Raw genomic sequence first — 20,120 nt, forward strand, 5'->3', positions numbered from 1 at the left:
AATCATGTGAATCACATGTGTCCACATAGCGCAACAGTAACACATGGCCAGGAGAACGTCCACACACATTGGCCTGATAGCGCACTTTAAAACTCACAATAAATACATAAATAATTAAAAACCCCTAAAACACCCACTACACGTGCAGCAGGCACACCCTAACTGCAGGCTGCCAAACAACTGCACCCTCACTCCACACACAAATGAAAGCACCTCCAAGGCCCCGACCCAAATCACCCTCAGGTACCACCCCAATGCATGTGATACATTGCCATTCCAATTCCCACAGACCCATTAATAACGCTCGCCCTCCTTTACTCCACCACAGGGTCCGATCCAAACGACGAGCTCCAGGACACCCCTACCAGCACACCTGCAAAGAGGGCCAAGACCGACGGCCAAAGACCCTCCACCTCAGCTGCACGCATCAAGACACGGCAGCAGCACATATCAAGTGGCAGCACACAGGAGGGAACATCAACAGGCACCCCAGCAGCCAGCATGCCCACAACAGCACCACCACAGGTCCCCCCAATGGATGCCACAGAAGGCACTGCCTCTGGTGGCAGCAGCACCATAGGTGACACCCCATTAATGGCAGCATGCTCCGACACAGAAGACGGGGATGTCGAAGTCAGATCCATCCATGACCTGTCCCAATCCCCCTGTCTGTTCCATCCCGTACACCATGAGGATACCACGCAGGGGCACCCACAAGACGATGACTGGCCATCCCCCACAAGCCCTGTGGCAGGGCAACATGAGGCGAACAGCCCCTCTGTGACACCACCGCAAATGGCCATGGCACAGCACAGGCAACAGTCCCTCGACCAGTTAATCGTGCAACAGCAGCAACTGGCCACGCTCCTCAAGGACCATGCCGATGGATGTGGGGGCACTAAGGCAGACATAGAAACGTCAACTGAGACACTTAGGGCACAAATGGAGAGTAGCACCGAGAGCCTGAGAGTCCAAATGGAGAGTAGCACCGAGAGCCTGAGAGTCCAAATGGAGAGTAGCACCGAGAGCCTGAGAGTCCAAATGGAGAGAAGCACCGAGAGCCTGAGGGGGGAACTGCATGCGACGTCCAAAGACGTATGTGCCGAACTTGCCGCAGTGCGCCGTGTGCTCACTGAGCTCTCACAAACCCTTAGGGACATGCATGGACGTGAGCAGGCAGAGACATCATCCGTTGCAAGTTCCGTCCAGGGCAGCCCCCAACGTAGATCTGGGAGGAACCTGCGCTCCACAGGCAGGGGTGCCCCTGATACCCGCAGAGGGGGCTTGAAATAGCGACTGCCCACTGACAATGAGCATCTTTGGACACTGGTGTTCGGGGGGGAGGTAGGAGGGTGGAGGGGGTGTGTTGGGCTCACTTGGGTGGCGGGTCGATAGGGTGTTCAACATGATATCACATATGCCATAAACAATGCACGATCAAACAATGAGATGTGTGGACAATGATCTTTGTGTACTAGGCCATCATAGGCGTACAGTCCATATTGTGCATGTACCAGACACACACAGTGCCACGAGTCCCGTGTCCATGTATCAGCCACCAGGCGTGAGTGCTAGAAGCATGCATCTATGAGATGCTGACGAATTTCATGGCCCTCCTGTGCCTCGCAGACTCCTTGAGGTGCTGCCACATCCCCACCCTCATCATGACCATCTTCAGGTGCTTGCAGTTCTGCGTCAGGGGGCATGGACACATTTCTACGTACGCACATGTTGTGGAGCATGACACATGCCATCACCATCTTTGCAACCTTCTCATGGCGGTACAGGAGTGCCCCGCCAGACCTGCTGAGGCACCGGAAACGGGTCTTCAGTAGGCCGAATGCCTGTTCAATGACTACACGGGTACGTGAGTGGGCATGGTTGTAGTCCTCCTCATGCTGGTCCCGTGGGTTCCGGACTGGTGTGAGGAGCCATCTCTTCAGTGGATATCCGGCATCACCTGTATGTGGACGATAAACGAATTATGTGGAATGCCATTGCTACGTACGCACCCCCCCACCTTCCTGCCAGGTCATTGCCGCATCACATACCCCACATCATCATGCATGAAATGAGACTCACCGAGTAGCCAGGATCTGTACCCTGCGTGTCGCTCCATGTAGCGTGGTATTGTTGAGTTCCTCAGAACCATAGAATCATGGGTTGATCCAGGGAATCGGGCACAACAATGTGTAATGATCCTGTTGGAGTCACACACCATTTGTACATTCAGAGAATGAAATTGTTTTCGGTTGCGGTACTGGGCCTCCATGGCATGTGGGACGACCAATTCCACATGGGTGCAGTCGATGGCACCAATGCAACCCGGTATGCCGCCAAGTGCATGCAATCCCACTTTTGTGTTGGTAATTTCCTGCTCCGAGCGTGGTAGTGAGATGTAGTCGTCTGCGTGCTGCAGGAGGGCATCGAGCACTTGCAATAGTGTCCGTGAGAACAGTGGCTGAGAAATGCCATGCAACTGTCCGACTGTGTGCTGGTAGGTGCCTGTGGCCAGGAAGTGGAGTACAGACACCACCTTCAGTAGGGGTGGGATGGCGGTTGGGCTATCTATCATGCTGACAAGGTCAGCCTGTGTCATGTCCACAATGGCGGCTATGGTGTCCCGGTCCAAACGGTAGAGGGTGTGGATCTGCTCATCAGTGAGGTTGAACGGATGTGCTCGGAGGCGTGGGATTGCGGGCTGCCTACGTGGTGGTAGTGGCTGTGCTGGCGGCCCTTGCTGGCCCTGCCTTGGCCTCCTCCTCCTCCTGCGTCTCCGCCATGCGGCCGGTTGTAGTTGGTGTTCGTCTTCTTCTTGAAGTTGGAGTACTTGCAGTGCTATCAGGTCCCCCAGGGCCAACATCGCGAGTCCTGCCGGTAGCATTTCGGAGTGGGTGTGGTTGTGGGAGGAGACTGGGTGTGCAATTTATGTGTTTTCAGGCTGTATAGCCTCCACCTGTGGTGATTCATTCCACCTGTGCAAGCTGCTCTCCCCTTTGGCCGAGCACGTCCCGCACACAACGCTGCAATTCGAGGAATGGCATCTTGCTATTACAATCATGTATTAGTACCCGATGGCCGTGTAACATTGGTTGATATGTTCATTCGGCTATGGTCCCATTGTTTCACATGCATTCTTTGCAGTCGCGAACAGACTTGTGAAGGGTCAGTGGAACGTAGTACTCGAGTAACGGTGGACCCTCATGCATCACTGTACCGAGGTTCACCGACGGGCGGGGCGTGCCATTTGTGAGTGAAGGCAGTTGCCATTTTCACACACAGCCGCACTAGATGGATTAATTTGTGATTTCAAGCGGCCACAGATGCCTTTTCGACGTGATGTTGCAAATGAGGAATTCGAAGGGCGGCGCTTTCGGTCTTCAGCTAGCGGCGAGGAGATGCCCACAGGTCTGACTGCAAATATAACGGTCTATTGTTCAGTGTCCTTGGGACAGGGGCCATGGCGAGGATGCAATGATTGATATGAATAGTTTGGGATGCGCAACAGCGAAGTGGATGATGAGGCCGGACGTTCCCAAATACATGTTACTTCACAACACTGGAATTACGGGCTGGGGCACAGTGGATTTTGCAGGCTGCATAACGCACAGACTCAATGGAATTCTCACATGTTATGTGAGTATGGAAACAGGCGTTATCATTACGGGATGAGGGAATGATGAATGGATGCATGGACAGATGATTTGATACGGTGTTTGCCATGTACAGGGCTTCTTGGAATCTGTCCGCCTCCCCTGCGCTATGTGATGCAGGGCTGCCATAGTGGGACCATCGTCTATCTGGCCTTGTTGAGCCCTCCCTGTCTCGACGCGCCTTCAGACACTTGTGTCCATGCACGTTACCAATCCCATCTGATGGATTCTGTTTTCACAGACGCATGCACAGGTACACTCGTTTGTGATGGTGTTTTCACCTCGATATGGATAGTTATGGGTCGCAAGTGGTTTTTGGGTGGTGATGATCCTTTGGAGTGGGCTAGCATGCATATGGCTGTGGATTTAGTGTGATCATTGAAGTGAGTTGTTCGAATGTAGTTCTGATGGCCATACTATTCTTTTTCATTTCTTTTGGTTGACAGGTATCTCCTCCCCTTTTGCCACTGCCATCTGTATGCCACTCCTGCAGATGGGTTTTACTCCCGACACCTGCTGCTTCGTGTTAATCAGTGGAGCAGCATTACGATCTTATGGGACGATCGCCAATGGGCCACATGCCCTTACGCAGTACTAGTGGCTCGGAGCAACATTTCGGCCTTTCAGCTGGACTAGTGCCTCCCTATTGGGACGGCCCTGCGGTTCTAGGCGCTTCCATGTTGCCTTTTCGTACGAGAATGTAGCCCCTGTGTACCATGAAGGAACAGGGCGTCACACAAGAAGTAGCTGGTCATTTATTGCGGATGCAGCCCACAATGGTGAAATGTGTTTTGGAGTTCATGGCCTAATGGCTGTATGGGCTTGGTGAATTTGTTGTGCATTAAATTTCTATTCTGATATGGGCCGTGTGGCGTTCTTCTTTGCAAGTGATGTGGCATATTCCTATTTGGGGAGCGATGTATTGTGAGGAGATCTGCATTGTGTTCCAGCTTCGGAGTATAGTTGCGTGGTACTGTGCTGGGCGCGTTTGCCTACGAAGCCCAGTGAGGTCAGGGGTGAGGGCTGCCAATATGACTTTTTGAATGATGTCATGCTCAGGGGCGGGGGATTAGGTTTTGTGTAACAGATGCCGGTCAGCCAGGTGGATTGGTGGAATGATGTGATTATCGGAATATTGTTGGTCACAGGTGCCTGTGTTTGCGTGCGTTTCTTGGTGGGAGACTGAGGTCATGTCCATTGGTATGGCTTCTGTATTCGTGCCATCTGTGCCCTGCAGCTCCCATTGGCCCCTCTTGTGATTCTTTTGTTCGTTGGCATGCATGGGTGACTTGTACATTTCACTGGTTGCATTGTGACTTCGTTGCACCTACGGGGAGTTGTACTATGTGGCCAGGGAGCGGTGTACAGGCACTCAGTGGGGCCGTTTACGGTTGATTCGCGATGCCGTACTTCTCACCATGGCGGAATGGTACTTTCCGCCGTGCTTGATGGCGTTAAGTACATGTCCGCTAGGGTCGGAATTCGCGTACCCTTGCGCCATGGTGCTAATTACGGTTTGGCATGGCGCGCGCGCGCGTACTTGGTGCAGTTAGCGTTGGCGTTCACTACGGTGTCGCTAATGGCATCGTACTTTACGGTGACGGGTCATAATCGCACCGAGCGCTATTCGATGGCGGTATTGCATTTCCGCCATCGTTTTTCGATTTCCGCCAGGGTCGTAATGAGGGCCATGGAGTCCTCTTCACTGTGTCAAATGTTTTGCAGAAAGAGGGAACATCATCTAATAATACATAATTTTAAAAAGCATGTTTTCATTTTACCCAGTAGGAAGGGGTGTAACACGATTTTAAAAGTTTGTAAAAGTAGCTTGTATTGGTTTCCAAACAACAAGTGGTTTTTAAATGAAACTGAAAATATTTTAAGAATTATGAAAAGTGTATGTTTTGCTTTTAAACAATTTGTATACATGTAGAACTTCTATATTTGTTATTTATATGAGGTAATTGTTTGTATTTTGTATATGTTGTGCATGTTTTAAGTTTTAATATTAATAACATTATGTTACATTGTTAAGTTGTTAGGTAACTACATGTTTTATATGGTGTATTTTTTTAAATTTACCCAAAATTAATCCTGCTAGTTTTAAATTAGTCCAATTAGTACAAGCTTTGCTTGTGTTTTTAAGTTTTATTTTAGGAAGAACAATACATTTAAATTACAATGGCCCTTATTACGACCCTGGCGGAAATCGAAAAACGATGGCGGAAATGCAATACCGCCATCGAATAGCGCTCGGTGCGATTATGACCCGTCACCGTAAAGTACGATGCCATTAGCGACACCGTAGTGAACGCCAACGCTAACTGCACCAAGTACGCGCACGCGCGCCATGCAAAACCGTAATTACCACCATGGCGCAACGGTACGCGAATTCTGACCCTAGCGGACATGTACCTAACGCCATCAAGCATGGCGGAAAGTACCATTCCGCCATGGTGAGAAGTACGGCATCGCGAACCAACCGTAAATGGCCCTACTGAGTGCCTGTACACCACTCCCTGGCCACATTGCACAACTCCTCGTAGGTGCAATGAAGTCACACAATGCAACCAGTGAAATGTACAAGTCACCCATGCATGCCAACGAACAAATGAATGTAGGGGCTCCAAGTGCCTTGTGAGTGGCCATCCATATTTGGCATGTCACCATTGCCGTACTGATGCAGCACAGGCATGTGAAGGTTCAAGTACAGCAATATGAACTGAAATATGAGACAAAACAACAACAGGCCCCCATCGCTTGACACCAGTGTAAGGCAACATTCAAAGCAGTATCCTGAGGGAGACTGCACCAGCCCTGTACTCTTGCCAGTAAACAAACCAACCATCAGCATAAGCATGTACCACACAAGTTGGCAGAGTGACTGAGCAGCCAGGCTCATCTCAAGAGGGGCCAATGGGAGCTGCAGGGCACAGATGGCACGAATACAGAAGCTATTCCAATGGACATGACCTCAGTCTCCCTCCAAGAAATGCACGCAAACACAGGCACCTGTGACCAGCCATATTCTGATAATCACATCATTCACCAATCCACCTGGCTGACCGGCATCTGTTACACAAAAGCTAATCCCCCGCCCCTGAGCATGACATCATTAAAACAGTCATAATGGCAGCCCCTATCCCTGACCTCACTGGGCTTCGTAGGCAAATGCGCCCAGTACAGTACCACGCAACTATACTCAGAAGCCGGAACCCAATGCAGATCTCCTCACAATACATCGCTCCACAAATAGGAATATGCTACATTACTTGCAACGAATAACGCTACACGGTTAATATCATAATAAAAATTTAATGCACAACAAAATCACCAAGCCCATACAGCTATTAGGTCATGAACTCCAAAATATATTTCATTATTGTGGGCTGCATCCGCAATAAATGACCAGCTTCTTCTTGTGTGACGCCCTGTTCCTTCATGGTACACAGGGGCTACATTCACGTTCAAAAAGGCAACATGGAAGCGCCTAGAACCGCAGGGCCGTCCCATTAGGTAGGCACTAGTCCAGCTGAAAGGTCGATATGTTGCTCCTAGCCACTAGTACTGCGTAAGGGCATTTGGCCCATTGGCGATCGTCCCATAAGATCGTAATGGTGCTCCACTGATTAACTCGAAGCAGCAGGTGTCGGGAGTAAAAGCCATCTGCAGGAGTGGCATACAGATGGCAGCGGCAAAAGGGGAGGAGATACCTGTCACCCAAATGAAATGAAAAAGAATAGTATGGCCATCAGAACTTCATTTGAATTACTCACTTCAATGATCACACTAAATCTACAGCCATATGCATGCTAGCCCACTCTAAAGGATTATTCCCACCCAAAAATCACTTGCGAATCATAACTACATAAATCGAGGTGAAAACACTATTACAAACGAGTCTTTGTGTGCATGCGTCTGTTAAAATAGAATCCATTAGATGGGATTAGTAACGTGCATAGACACAAGTGTTTGAAGGCGCGTCGAGACAGGGAGGGTTCAACAAGGGCAGATAGACGATGGTCCCACTATGGCAGCTCTGCATCACATAGCGCAGGGGAAGTGGATAGATTCCAAAAAGCCATGTACATGGCAAACTCTCAATTAAATCATCTGTCCATGCATCCATACATCATTCCCTCATCCCGGTATGAAAACGCCTGATTATTTACTCACATAACATGTGAAATTTCCATTGAGTCTGTGCGTAATGCAGTCTGCAAAATCCACTGTGCTCCAGCCCGGAATTCCAGTGTTGTGAAGTAACATGTATTTGGGAACGTCCTGCCTTATCGTCCACTACGCTATTGCGCATCCCATACTATTCATATCAATCATTGCATTCTCGCCATGGCCCCTGTCCGAAGGACATTAAACAATAGAACGTTATATTTGCAGTCAGACCTGTGGGCGTCTCCTCGCCGCTAGCTGAAAACCGAAAGCGCTGTCCTTCGAATTCCTCATTTGCAACATCACGTCGAAAAGGCATCTGTGACCGCTTGAAATCACAAATTCATCCATGTAGTGCGGCAGTGTGTGAAAATGGCAACTGGCTTCACTCACAAATGGGACGCCCCGCCCATCGGTGAACCTCGGTACAGTGCTGCATGAGGGTCCACCGTTAATCGAGTACTACATTCCACTGACCCTTCACAAGTTTGTTCGCGACTGCAAAGATAGTATGTGAAACAATGGGACCATAGCAGAATGAACATATTAACCAATATTTCACTGCCATCGGGATTAAATACATGATTGTAATAGCAAGATGCCATGCGTCAAATTGCAGCGTTGTGTGCGGGACGTGCTCGCCCAAAGGGGATTGCAGCTTGCACAGGTGGAATTAATCACCACAGGTGGAGGCTTTACAGCCTGAAAACACATAAATTTCACACCCAACCCCCTCCCACAACCACACCCACTCCAAAATGCTACCGGCAGGACTAGCGATGTTGGCCCTGGGGGACCTGATAGCACTGCAAGTACTCCAACTTCAAGAAGAAGACGAACACCAACTACTACAACAACCGGCCGTACAGAGGAGACGCAGGAGGAGGAGGAGGGCAAGGCAGGGCCAGCAAGGCCCACCAGCACAGCCACTACCACCACGCAGGCAGCCCGCAATCCCACGCCTCCGAGCTCATCCGTTCAACCTCACTGATGAGCAGATCCACACCATCTACCGTTTGGACCGGGACACCATAACCGCCATTGTGGACATGACACACGCTGACCTTGTCAGCATGATAGATAGCCCAACCGCCACCCCACCATTACTGAAGGTGGTGTCTGTACTCCACTTCCTGGCCACAGGCACCTACCAGCACACAGTCGGACAGTTGCATGGCATTTCACAGCCACTGTTGTCACGGACACTATTGCAAGTGCTCGATGCCCTCCTGAAGCACGCAGACGACTACATCTCTTTACCACGCTCGGAGCATGAGATTACAAACACAAAAGTGGGATTCCATGCACTTGCCGGCATACCGGGTTGCATTGGTGCCATCGACTGCACCCATGTGGAATTGGTTGTCCCACATGCCATGGAGGTGCAGTACCGCAACCGAAAACAATATCATTCTCTTAATGTACAAATGGTGTGTGACTCTAACAGGATCATTACACATTGTTGTGCCCGATTTCCTGGATCAACCCATGATTCTATGGTCTTGAGGAACTCTACAATACCACGCTACATGGAGCGACACGCAGGGAACAGATCCTGGCTACTCGGTGAGTCTCATTTCATGCATGATAATGTGGGGTATGTGATGCGGCAATGACCTGGCAGGAAGGGGGGGGGGGTGCGTACGTAGCAATGTCATTCCACAAACATCCTTTATTGTCCACATACAGGTGATGCCGGGTATCCACTGAAGAGATGGCTCCTTACACCACTCCGGAACCCACAGAACCAGCATGAGGAGGACTACAACCATGCCCACTCACGTACCCGTGTAGTCATAGAACAGGCATTCGGCCTACTGAAGGCTCGTTTCCGCTGCCTCAGCAGGTCTGGCAGGGCACTCCTGTACCGCCATGAGAAGGTTGCAAAGATGGTCATGGCATGTGTCATGCTACACAACATGTGCGTACGTAGAAATGTGCCCATGCCCCCTGACGCAGAACTGCAAGCACCTGAAGATGGTCATGATGAGGGTGGGGATGTGGCAGCACCTCAAGGAGTCCGCGAGGCACAGGAGGCCCATGAAATTCGTCAGATTATCATAGATTCATGCTTCTAGCACTCACGCCTGGTGGCTGATACATGGACACGGGACTTGTGGCACTGTGTGTGTCTGGAACATGCACAATATGGACTGTACGCCTATAAAGGCCTCGTACACAAAGATCAATGTCCACACATCTCATTGGATGATTGTGAAATGTTTATAGCATATGTGAAATTATGTTACACACCCCATCGACCCGCCACCCAAGAAAGCCCAACACACCCCCTCCACCCTCCTACCTCCCCCCCGAACACCAGTGTCCAAAGATGCTCATTGTCAGTGGGCAGACGCTATTGCAAGCCCCCTCTCCGGGTATCAGGGGCACCCCTGCCTGTGGAGCGCAGGTTCCTCCCAGATCTACGTTGGGGGCTGCCCTGGACGGAACTTGCAACGGATGATGTCTCTGCCTGCTCACGTCCATGCATGTCCCTAAGGGTTTGTGAGAGCTCAGTGAGCACACGGCGCACAGCGGCAAGTTCAGCACATACGTCTTTGGACGTCGCATGCAGTTCCCCCCTCAGGCTCTCGGTGCTTCTCTCCATTTGTACCCTCAGGCTCTCGGTGCTTCTCTCCATTTGTGCCCTTAGTGTCTCTGTACTTCTCTCCATTTCTGCCCTAAGTGTCTCAGTAGATGTTTCTATGGCTGCCTTAGTACCCCCACATTCATCAGCATGCTCCTTGAGGAGCGTGGCCAGTTGCTGCTGTTGCACGATCACCTGGTCGAGGGACTGTTGCCTCTGCTGGGCCATACCCATTTGCGGTGGTGTCACAGAGGGGCTGATCACCTCATGTTGCCTTGCCACAGGGCTTGTGGGGGATGGCCAGTCGTCGTCTTGTGGGTGCCCCTGCGTGGTGTCCTCATGGTGTACGGGATGAAACAAACAGGGGGATTGAGACAGGTCATGGATGGATCCTACATCGACAGCACCGTTTTCTGTGTCGGAGCATGCTGCCATTAATGCAGTGTCACCTATGGTGCTGCTGCCACCAGAAGCAGTGCATTCTGTGGCAACCATTGGGGGGACCTGTGGTGCTGCTGTTGTGGGCATGCTGGCTGCTGGGGTGCCTGTTGAAGTCCCCTCCTGTGTGCTGCCACTTGATTTGTGCTGCTGCCGTGTCTTGATCCGTGCAGCTGAGGTGGAGGGTCTTTGGCCGTTGTTCTTGGCCCTCTTTGCAGGTGTGCTGGTAGGGGTGTCCTGAAGCTCGTCGTTTGAATCGGACCCTGTGGTGGAGTAAAGGAGGGCGAGCGTTATTTATGGGTCTGTGGAAATTGGAATGGCAATGTATCACATGCATTGGGGTGGTACCTGAGGGTGATTTGGGTCAGGACCTTGGAGGTGGTTTCATTTTTGTGTGGATTGAGGATGCAGTTGTTTTGCAGCCTGCAGTTAGGGTGTGCATGCTGCACGTGTAGAGGGTGTTTTTAGGATTTTTGATTATTTATGTATTTAATGTGACTTTTAAAGTGCGCTATCAGGCCAATGTATGTGGACGTTCTCCTGGACATGTGTTTCTGTTGCACTATGTGGACACATGGTACTTCACATGATTGGACATTGTGGATTTAGCATTGTTTTATTTGGCCCACCTACCTGATTCTTCGGATGTCTGCACTCCTTTCTCCATCCCTCCGACTCCCTCTATACTCTCCATTCCGATGGTGGAGGCACAGATTACTTCCCAGGGGGTCAACTTGATGGGTGATTCCGATCCTCCCCCGGTAGCTGTGGCAATGTTACGGTTGGCTGATAGTATGCTCCGTACGCGTATCCGCAAGTCGTCCCATCGCTTTCTGCATTGCTGTGGGTTGCGGGGTGCGGTCCCCACCGCACTTACCCGCTGTGCCACCAGGGCCCATATGGCCTTCTTGTTCGCAAGTGCCGTCCTGGTCATTTGCGTCGAGAAGACGATGGCAGCATTCTCCTGGAGGGTCTCTGTGAGCACGGTGAGTTCCTCATGGGAGAAGTGGACCTGCCGCTTGCGGTCGCACGCTTTTTTCGCAACTTTTCCCATTTTGATTGTTTTCACTAGGGTGGCTAACGGGTTGGGATGTGTCTCAGGGTAGGATTTTTAATGGTTGTGTTGGGATTCTGATTTTATAGGTGTACGGCGTGCTGTTTCCCGTTCCGGCCCCATGTTTTTGCTTCCGTTTCCGTATATTTACGGTCACCGTATTTTGCTATTACCGCTCATTACGGTGACCGCTATGATGGGTGGCGGAATTGCACCTAGGGCGCCGTACGACGGCGGTGAGGGGCGTTTTGGGGACATTTCCGCCATCGCGGACTTTGCACTTCCGCCATGGCGTAGTGCTCGTGCCCGATGGGTCAGAATTAGCCGCACTTTACTCCGTCGTGCAATGGCGGAAACGCTATTTACGCTATGGCGGTCAGGTCAGTTACTTTCCGCCAGGGTCGTAATGAGGGCCAATATGTATTGGAGGCATTTGTGATATTGCTTGTTTTGATTTTTTTTTAATATGTACAAACCTTCTAACCTTCTTACTATTTGTATGCTTTGTTTCTTACTGTTTGCATAAACCAGACATTTAAATTATACTGTGTGTATTTTTAATATTACAAGATTTAATATTTTAAATTAATACGAACTTTGTCTGTGTCCATATGTTTTATACAGCATTAAAAATATGTTCTAGTTATACTATGCATTGTATTAATAATGATTAAACTTATTTTTACATTATGTATTATTAAAATTGTATAAATGAACATACTTGTAGTTACATATTACATAAGTAATTATATTATGCGAGTTGGATTTGGATTTGGATTTATATTTTTGAAATATAAGATTTATTTTTGTGCCTATATTTTGCTTTACTAAAATGGAATGTTTGATATGTAGTAAATGTGAGTATGTAGAAAAATATGTGAGTGTATTTTATAATTGTATCCTATTTATATTAATTTAGAAACAATATAATATTTTTTTATTTTATATATGTACATGTATTTGAAAGTAATATAATAATTATAAAAAAATTACAGCCAACATTTAACAAAGGGGATGAAGTTCAAACATTGAAGTGCAAATATTCACATATATAGAGTATATGATACAATAAAACATATGGTTTTGATAAATAACTGCTTTTTAGAATGTCTCCATTGATGATATATGACTTTTTACAGATGAGTGGCAGCATTTGTTTCTCCTTTCTGGGAGATTAAGATAGAGATTTATCCACATGTTCAACTTCTACACTTTCTCTATTTTCTTTTCTTTATTGTGTATTTGGTTCGTTTTTACAAATCTTAAGCATGAAGATAATTGCAAAACATTTAAAAGAATTAAAAAGGAAGAGGGTAAAACTTTAATATTAATATTCACCATAGCATGTAGTCAACAGTAAAAACGTAATGAGTTAGAAGTATAAAACCCAGTCTATCAAACTTTCTGTTGCCTCTGTTCCAGTAATTTCAATGCCACCTTCCAGACATTGTGCTGTAGCAGTTATGACCACAGAGTTTGCTCCAAATAAGGTTGCCCAGAATTGTTCCAATTCGATGTTCTCAATCTAATTTACCAATGAGCTGTAGCCACTTATGTGTTGTGATTTTAAGGCTTGGCACCCAGTCAACACATGCCGGCATTTCTCTATTTCAGATGTACACCATCTGCATAATCAGTCTTCCAGTGGAATGTTTTGCCAAGAACCATGATATTCTCTGGTTGGCAGAATATTTAGCCTGAGATACAATGTAAAGCACCTCATATCTTCATAGCATGGTTTTTTGAGATACTCGCTAGGGCAGTAAGAGTTAAAAGATTGGTGCGAATAATCATTGTACCTTTGTTTCCTGGAAAGATAGTCAATACCCTGGATCCTGTCCCATTTCTTGATCTTTTTCTCAAGTATATTCTCTATATTGGGAGCATCAGAGAAATGTGATAGTGGTATATTCAGCTACCATAGATTGCAGCAATTCATCTACGAACGTATTATGTTTTCCCTTTATCGCCACAGAATGTTTTCCTAGCAGTTGCATTACAGGGTTGGAGTTTACATAAGGTGATGTTAATTTACAATACACTAGTAACCTTTACAAAAGCCATGTGGCCTTGAGAGAGGGAAGCCAGTATCCCAGTCTCAGGGCTGCGACTGGGACAGATGAAGTTACATTAATAATACTGCAGAGTATTCTGCCTTTGATCTTGTCAAGCCATAGGACAGATTTTAAGGGGCGAACTGCCAGACTATATAGTAGGCTAGGGACCATGCTTACTCAATAAATCTCTAGTATGCCTTTAGTGTTCAAGCCCCTTTGCCTGGCAGTTTCTATATGTTTTCTTTAAGTCGTGTGCTTTTTGCTTGTGCTAACTACAGTAGAACTGTTTTTTTTATTTGAGTTTGTTTTATTTCTACGTTAGAGGGTTACCTTTTTTTAAAATATGCTTTCAAGATGGTGCAAATTACTTGAGTAATGTTTTGTTCATTATCTGGCTGAGGAGTTTCGAAGTAGTCCCAAACCCACGATCTTAAGTTGCCAAATGGAATTGTTCCAGAGGTAGTTCTACTTTTTTCATGTTTTTTGGGGTTTTGCTAATAACATCACTTAAAAGGCTTGTATCACTGTCAGTTTTTGCGACACGTTATTTTGGTGTTTACTCGTTAGGTGAACTTTATAATGTACACATCGAAGCAGTACCAGTGATAGGTAAATCATCCTTTTTTATTTTTTGGACCACAGCACTTTAACCATGATATGGGTCTCCATGTTGTGATGTTTGCAAAATGGGTAAATCACTAAAGTTCAGGTTTGCTCCTGTTAATTGGTGTTTGTTTATTTTCAGCAAACGATAGCCTGCATTGTAATTTCCTGTGTTGCGAGCAAATAATTTCATGTGTGTTCTAGGTAATGTAACATATCCTGAAGATACAAATGTGTTCACTTGCATGGTGCATCAATCCCGAACACTCTAAATCCAGTAGATCATAAATGTTGAAAACCTTTCCACAACCAACCAGCGGGCACCCCTGCTCATAAAACCTTTTTTGTCCCAAAGAAGCCTGGGACAGACAGACATCACATAGCCAAAACGCCTATAAATGAATTGACACAAAGAAATGTCATCTCTCTAAATTACATGACTTGTGCCCTTTGATTGAATCTAGCTGCTAAATATTTTGTTGTGAACAATATTTTTGTTTGCATGTGTTACATTATTATCCTATGTATTATGCACAATGTATTTTTGTTTCTTCTAACCTTCACCCTTGATGGCAATCTTAAGCGTAAATGTGTTTTTGTTTAATCTTTCACTTTTCTTCACTTTTCCATACATTCAATGACATTATTATCCCCTTTTCAATTTTATGTCTATTTATTCTCTCTAGAAATGGCTGTTCCTACAGGTCTGCTTGCCTAGGAACCTCACTTGACATCTCTTGCTCCTGTCCCCATTTTACTCATGAACATAGAGTTTAGCATTCCTTTGCTGCCAGGGCCTGGTGTGTATTCAGTTTGTCTGGGCTGGACTCCCCAAAGTAACCATGTGGGATCCACATAGGAAACCCTCTCTTTGATCGATCTCCTGTGAAGGCTTATCACCTCCTGAGTACATTCACTCTCCCTGAAAGCTTAAATGGGAACCAGAGCTCCAAGGGTAGTCTTGTCATTTAAAAGCAGCAGGATACAAATCATTACAGTCCTTTTGATGTAGGCAGACAGAGAAATTAGCTAGAGCAGCTAAGAGGAGAGTGTCAGTCCACACAAGGGTCCCACCATCTTGGATTTTGCCAAGGCACTCAAACATCCTATCCCGCACACTTTCCTGCAAACACTTCTGTTATGACATTGCCAGGCAAAGAGCATTTGTTATAGCATCCTAGATTGGACCGTTTACAGAAGGCTACATGGGAACCAAGCCACTCTGAATATTTTCCTAAATAAGGGTGAGACTCTGTCCTTAGTTGATTAATCTTTGGACACTGCTTGAAGAAGGAGTAATTGAAATCTTATTAGATGTACATTCTATCCCAAGCAGAGGAAATGTCTTCTCCCTATCCACCATATTGGCCTATTTAGGATGGCCAGCTAGGTAGATAAGGCCAACTGCACCTGAGAAAACCTGACCCAGGACCTGATCAAGGGAGGTGACAGCATCCTACAAGTGATCCCTACAATCCTTAGTGGTTGGGAATGGCAGACAAAAGAATTCACTTTGCCCCTGAAACCCTGGACTTGGACTGCCACTATCTAAGGAACCAAGGAGCCATCCATGGCTCTACCTGCATCTTTGAACTCCTTCAGTGCCAGATTGGGCACTGTCCACAACATCCACGCTACTGCAAGGACACTGCCGGAGTCATTCTCAACATCAATGCTTGACTGCCTCTACATCTCTGTTAGGCAAGATTGTGGGCAGACCCTCTGGGAGACTACACCAACCATGTCCTCCTGGCAATAGGTAACCCAACCTTTGATATACGTCTGTACTGAACAGGTTGGTAGTGTGGTTGAGCAGACAGGCTTATCTCAAGAGGGGTAAATGTGAGCAGTAGGGTTTTACACAGATATTCACAGTGACAAGTATTCAAATAAAGTCTTACAATCAAGGTTTCTTGCTTAAACAATTATTCATTTATTTAGCAGTCAGTTATATAAACCTTCTTCAGAAGGGAGCAAAACATATAACACTTAAAGTATACCTCACAACACACTCTGTTTCTCTAAATCAGATGATACCCATTGGGGATGGCACACAGACACTTCCTACACCCTCAGGTGACTTAAATAGCTAGGACACTGTGGACATTGATTTATCACTTTCAGAGCAATACTGAGTTTGGTGCAAAAGTTAGATCGGGGAATAAAACAAAGGTTAACAAATAATTCATAAACTGGTAAGTACTCTTTGAACCCTCCAATGCAAAGTAAATTAACCCTTTCCTGGGAGAAAGGTAAAAGCACAAAGTCAGAGGTAAGAAGAGTCTCTCAGGGAGCCAGGACTGCCAATGTTAGTTGCGCAATGGCTAGGGGAGCTGGAGATCTTCTTGTAGGTAAGTAAAAGTCTTGCACACAATTTTTAGAAATGTTTGTAGAAATGAAATCATTGAAGGGCCACAAGCTGGGAGGCTTGCAAGGGGCAACGCTGCAACCAACTCTGCAAGGGTAACCAAGACAAGTCTCAACTGAACAAGTAAGGCTACACCACAAGAGGTAAGTCCTCTTAACTTTACAGTACCTTTGGTAGAATAAATTGTTCCAGCTGGCTTCTGTTCCTGTGTAGCTCTGCAGATCCTGTTGTTCCTGGGCCTCAGTCGCAGGGACAAGAGGGAGAACCTCTGGGGACTCCTGCACTACAATTTGAAGGTGGCAGCAATGGGCAAACTTCAATTCAGCAGAACTTTGCGGTTTCAGCTCCTCGCGTCTATAGCAAATAGCACCACTGCGGTCTCTTGGATACCACTCTGGACTTTCCTTGCATCTGGGGTCCAGCACTGTGTTGCGGTGGCTCAGGCTTGGTCAGTCCTGCTTAAAGGGAATCCGGAGGATCTTCCTGAAGCTCGGGTCTCACTTAAAGACACTCACCCTGAACTGACATCACGGGAAGCGATGGAACAAAACCTTTCACCCCTTGACAAAACAGTAAGTGGCATCACGTAACATTGTTCCTAAGTATACTACTAAAATATGGTCACGATATCACTGTAATGTGATATACATTTCATAGAAGAATGGATCACCATATGTATCACTAATATCAGTGTGTATAGGCCCATATTACCAAATTACTGTGAATGCAAGCTGATGTCCAAAGCCAAATGATAATGATGTGTTATTATATAGCACTTATGCTTAAGCACTTTATTCAGCACAAATATACATACACTGTCACCCAACCAGTGTTGGTTCTCATTAATCAACCTCAGAAGGATGAAGGGCTGAGTTGGCCTTGCCAGGATTTGAACCTGCAACATGCAGAGAACACACGCGTTGCAGCAGGGAGCGCTCAACACACAGCTATTTTACCAGCTATAGTAAAATGAGCACTTACATGTCTGAATGTTCTCAAAGTGAGAAAGCAAATAACACCCTGTTGTGGATACCATTAAACTGGTAACTGGGATCTAACAGCTCGCCAGTTCAATTGCAGGTCTGGTGCAAAGTTGGCCATATTACAAGCCTGGGTGGATCTACTTTTCAGGCTTCAGAGGCTGGCAAAATGCATGTCATTGGGAGGGTTCACAACTGTGTATTCAGGAATTTAGAGTAGCGCAGGGAAAGCAGCGCATTCACACGGCATCCCATAATCTGGGCACTCATTACCTCATATATGCAAACAAACATCCTGAACAGCATGCCATGGAGATAGGAAAGATAGACACATTACAACAAAGCATTAATTGTGGCACAATGATATCAATGGCCTTTTTATGTGCTATAGTCAAACATTTCGACACTGTACACAAGATTTTAGACACAAGGATTTTGTCAAGTGACAGAGGTCACCACGATGATCGTAACACAGACAACGACAGAAAAAAAAAGTGCTATAACTGCAACTTGCGAAAAGCAAAATACATAGTCCAAAATGGGTGCTTATTCTACTCGAAATGCTTTATGGAAGTTTTCGTCTGCATTGTGAAGTTGAGGTGTTTAAGAACAGACTAAATCAGTGAATCACCCCTTGTAGTGTGCCTGAAATAAACCTTTAATGAGTTTAGCAATTACTGTACAGAATTCCAGAAAGACAAATCATTTGTTATTTATATTCTTCTTATTTAGCGTCACTGCTCAAAGTGTCACACTTGTTGAACCCCCTATTTTTTTAAGAGGCCTGAACAAGAAATCTAGCCACTGCAGAAACATAGTGCCACATGGTACTGCACACAGCCCAGAACCTTCAATTTGTTTAAAACATGTTTTATTTATTTTTAGAGATTGTAGGGGAGACCACAGGGGTAACAAGGGAGACATCAGTGGTCGGAAGGGCGACCCCTACTGACCCCCAAATGACGTTCCTGCATAGTGTGCTAGAGAAATGGCATTCATGTATCCCACAGCCACATGCATACAGTTTCCTAGCAGACTAGTGCCCACGCAGACTCACTAGTCAGATTAAATGGCCTCTCTTCCACAGTGAAAGAAAGAAGGCATGAGCTGAAGCTGAGGGGTGCACATTATTGAAACTTCTCCAGGGTTCCTAGTGATTAGCAGAAGATTGCTAATTCAATATTTACAGCCAAGGACTCTCATCTGAGAGGGCAAAAGAAGGGTTGAAATACACCCTGTTAGCATTTACCCACTCCTTCCCCCATACCCTCATCTCGAGTCCCGCCCCCCACTAAAGCCCTCCTGCAAGCTGCTAGTTATAGGAAAGGTTTAACTTCTAGTTCATTCTTATCTTTTTTTGTAGCAAAGGTTGGAGACTACCCCTAGGACATAGAAATGCTGTACACACTGGAACATAGCTAGCCCTGAAAGTGTGTTATCTTTTCAAGGCATTTTAAGTGTTGGGTTATTTTGGGTGGTGTTCCTAGTGTGACTGCCCTTTCCCTATCGTATCTATAAAATATTCTATGTTGCCATTTTTGCAGACTCTGTCACAAGTGTGTCTTTCCAGAGAAAATAGTGCAGAATCGCAAAGAATCCTGCAAGTGAAACATCACAGAATATGTATTTTTCACACTTACTTGAATCAGAGAATTGTGTAGGTTCCTGCCCTCACAAAGGGGACCTGCACATTTCTCAGGGTCCATGCTTCAGCGCGAGAAATGCTACATTCAGATTCCCTTTGAGAAAGGAGAAGTGTGTAGATGAAGGCCCTGAGTACATCATCAACATTTCCAAATCTTTACAAAGGCTGAACTACACAGTTCATCCTTTGGGTTTTTTTTTATTTTCATATACTCATTCTTCTCTCTGGATCACAATAATCTAGCACTTTGATATGCACCAAGTATCCAGTAGCCCAGCCCAAGAGGCCAATTGGCTTGGAAGATGAACACAAGGCTTGTGGTGGGAGTTCTAATGCTAGTTGTCTAGAGAACTCAAAACATGTGTATTACATGATTAATGGTTGGTGCTAGTGATGGGGTCATCTCAATTAGGCTCACAAAGGATGGGAAATGGGCTCAAGGTATCCCATGCTGCTTCTATCGTGGTTAAACCCTACTGGATGGTGATCAATTCATAATCAATATTGTTCTTGGTATTGCAATAAGTTCAAATGCTGATAATTAAGAGTTTTGGCTTTCGGAGGT

Source organism: Ambystoma mexicanum, chromosome 10 (genome assembly GCF_040938575.1).
Source record: "Ambystoma mexicanum isolate Mex_15411 chromosome 10, UKY_AmexF1_1, whole genome shotgun sequence".
NCBI classification, from domain to species: domain Eukaryota; kingdom Metazoa; phylum Chordata; class Amphibia; order Caudata; family Ambystomatidae; genus Ambystoma; species Ambystoma mexicanum.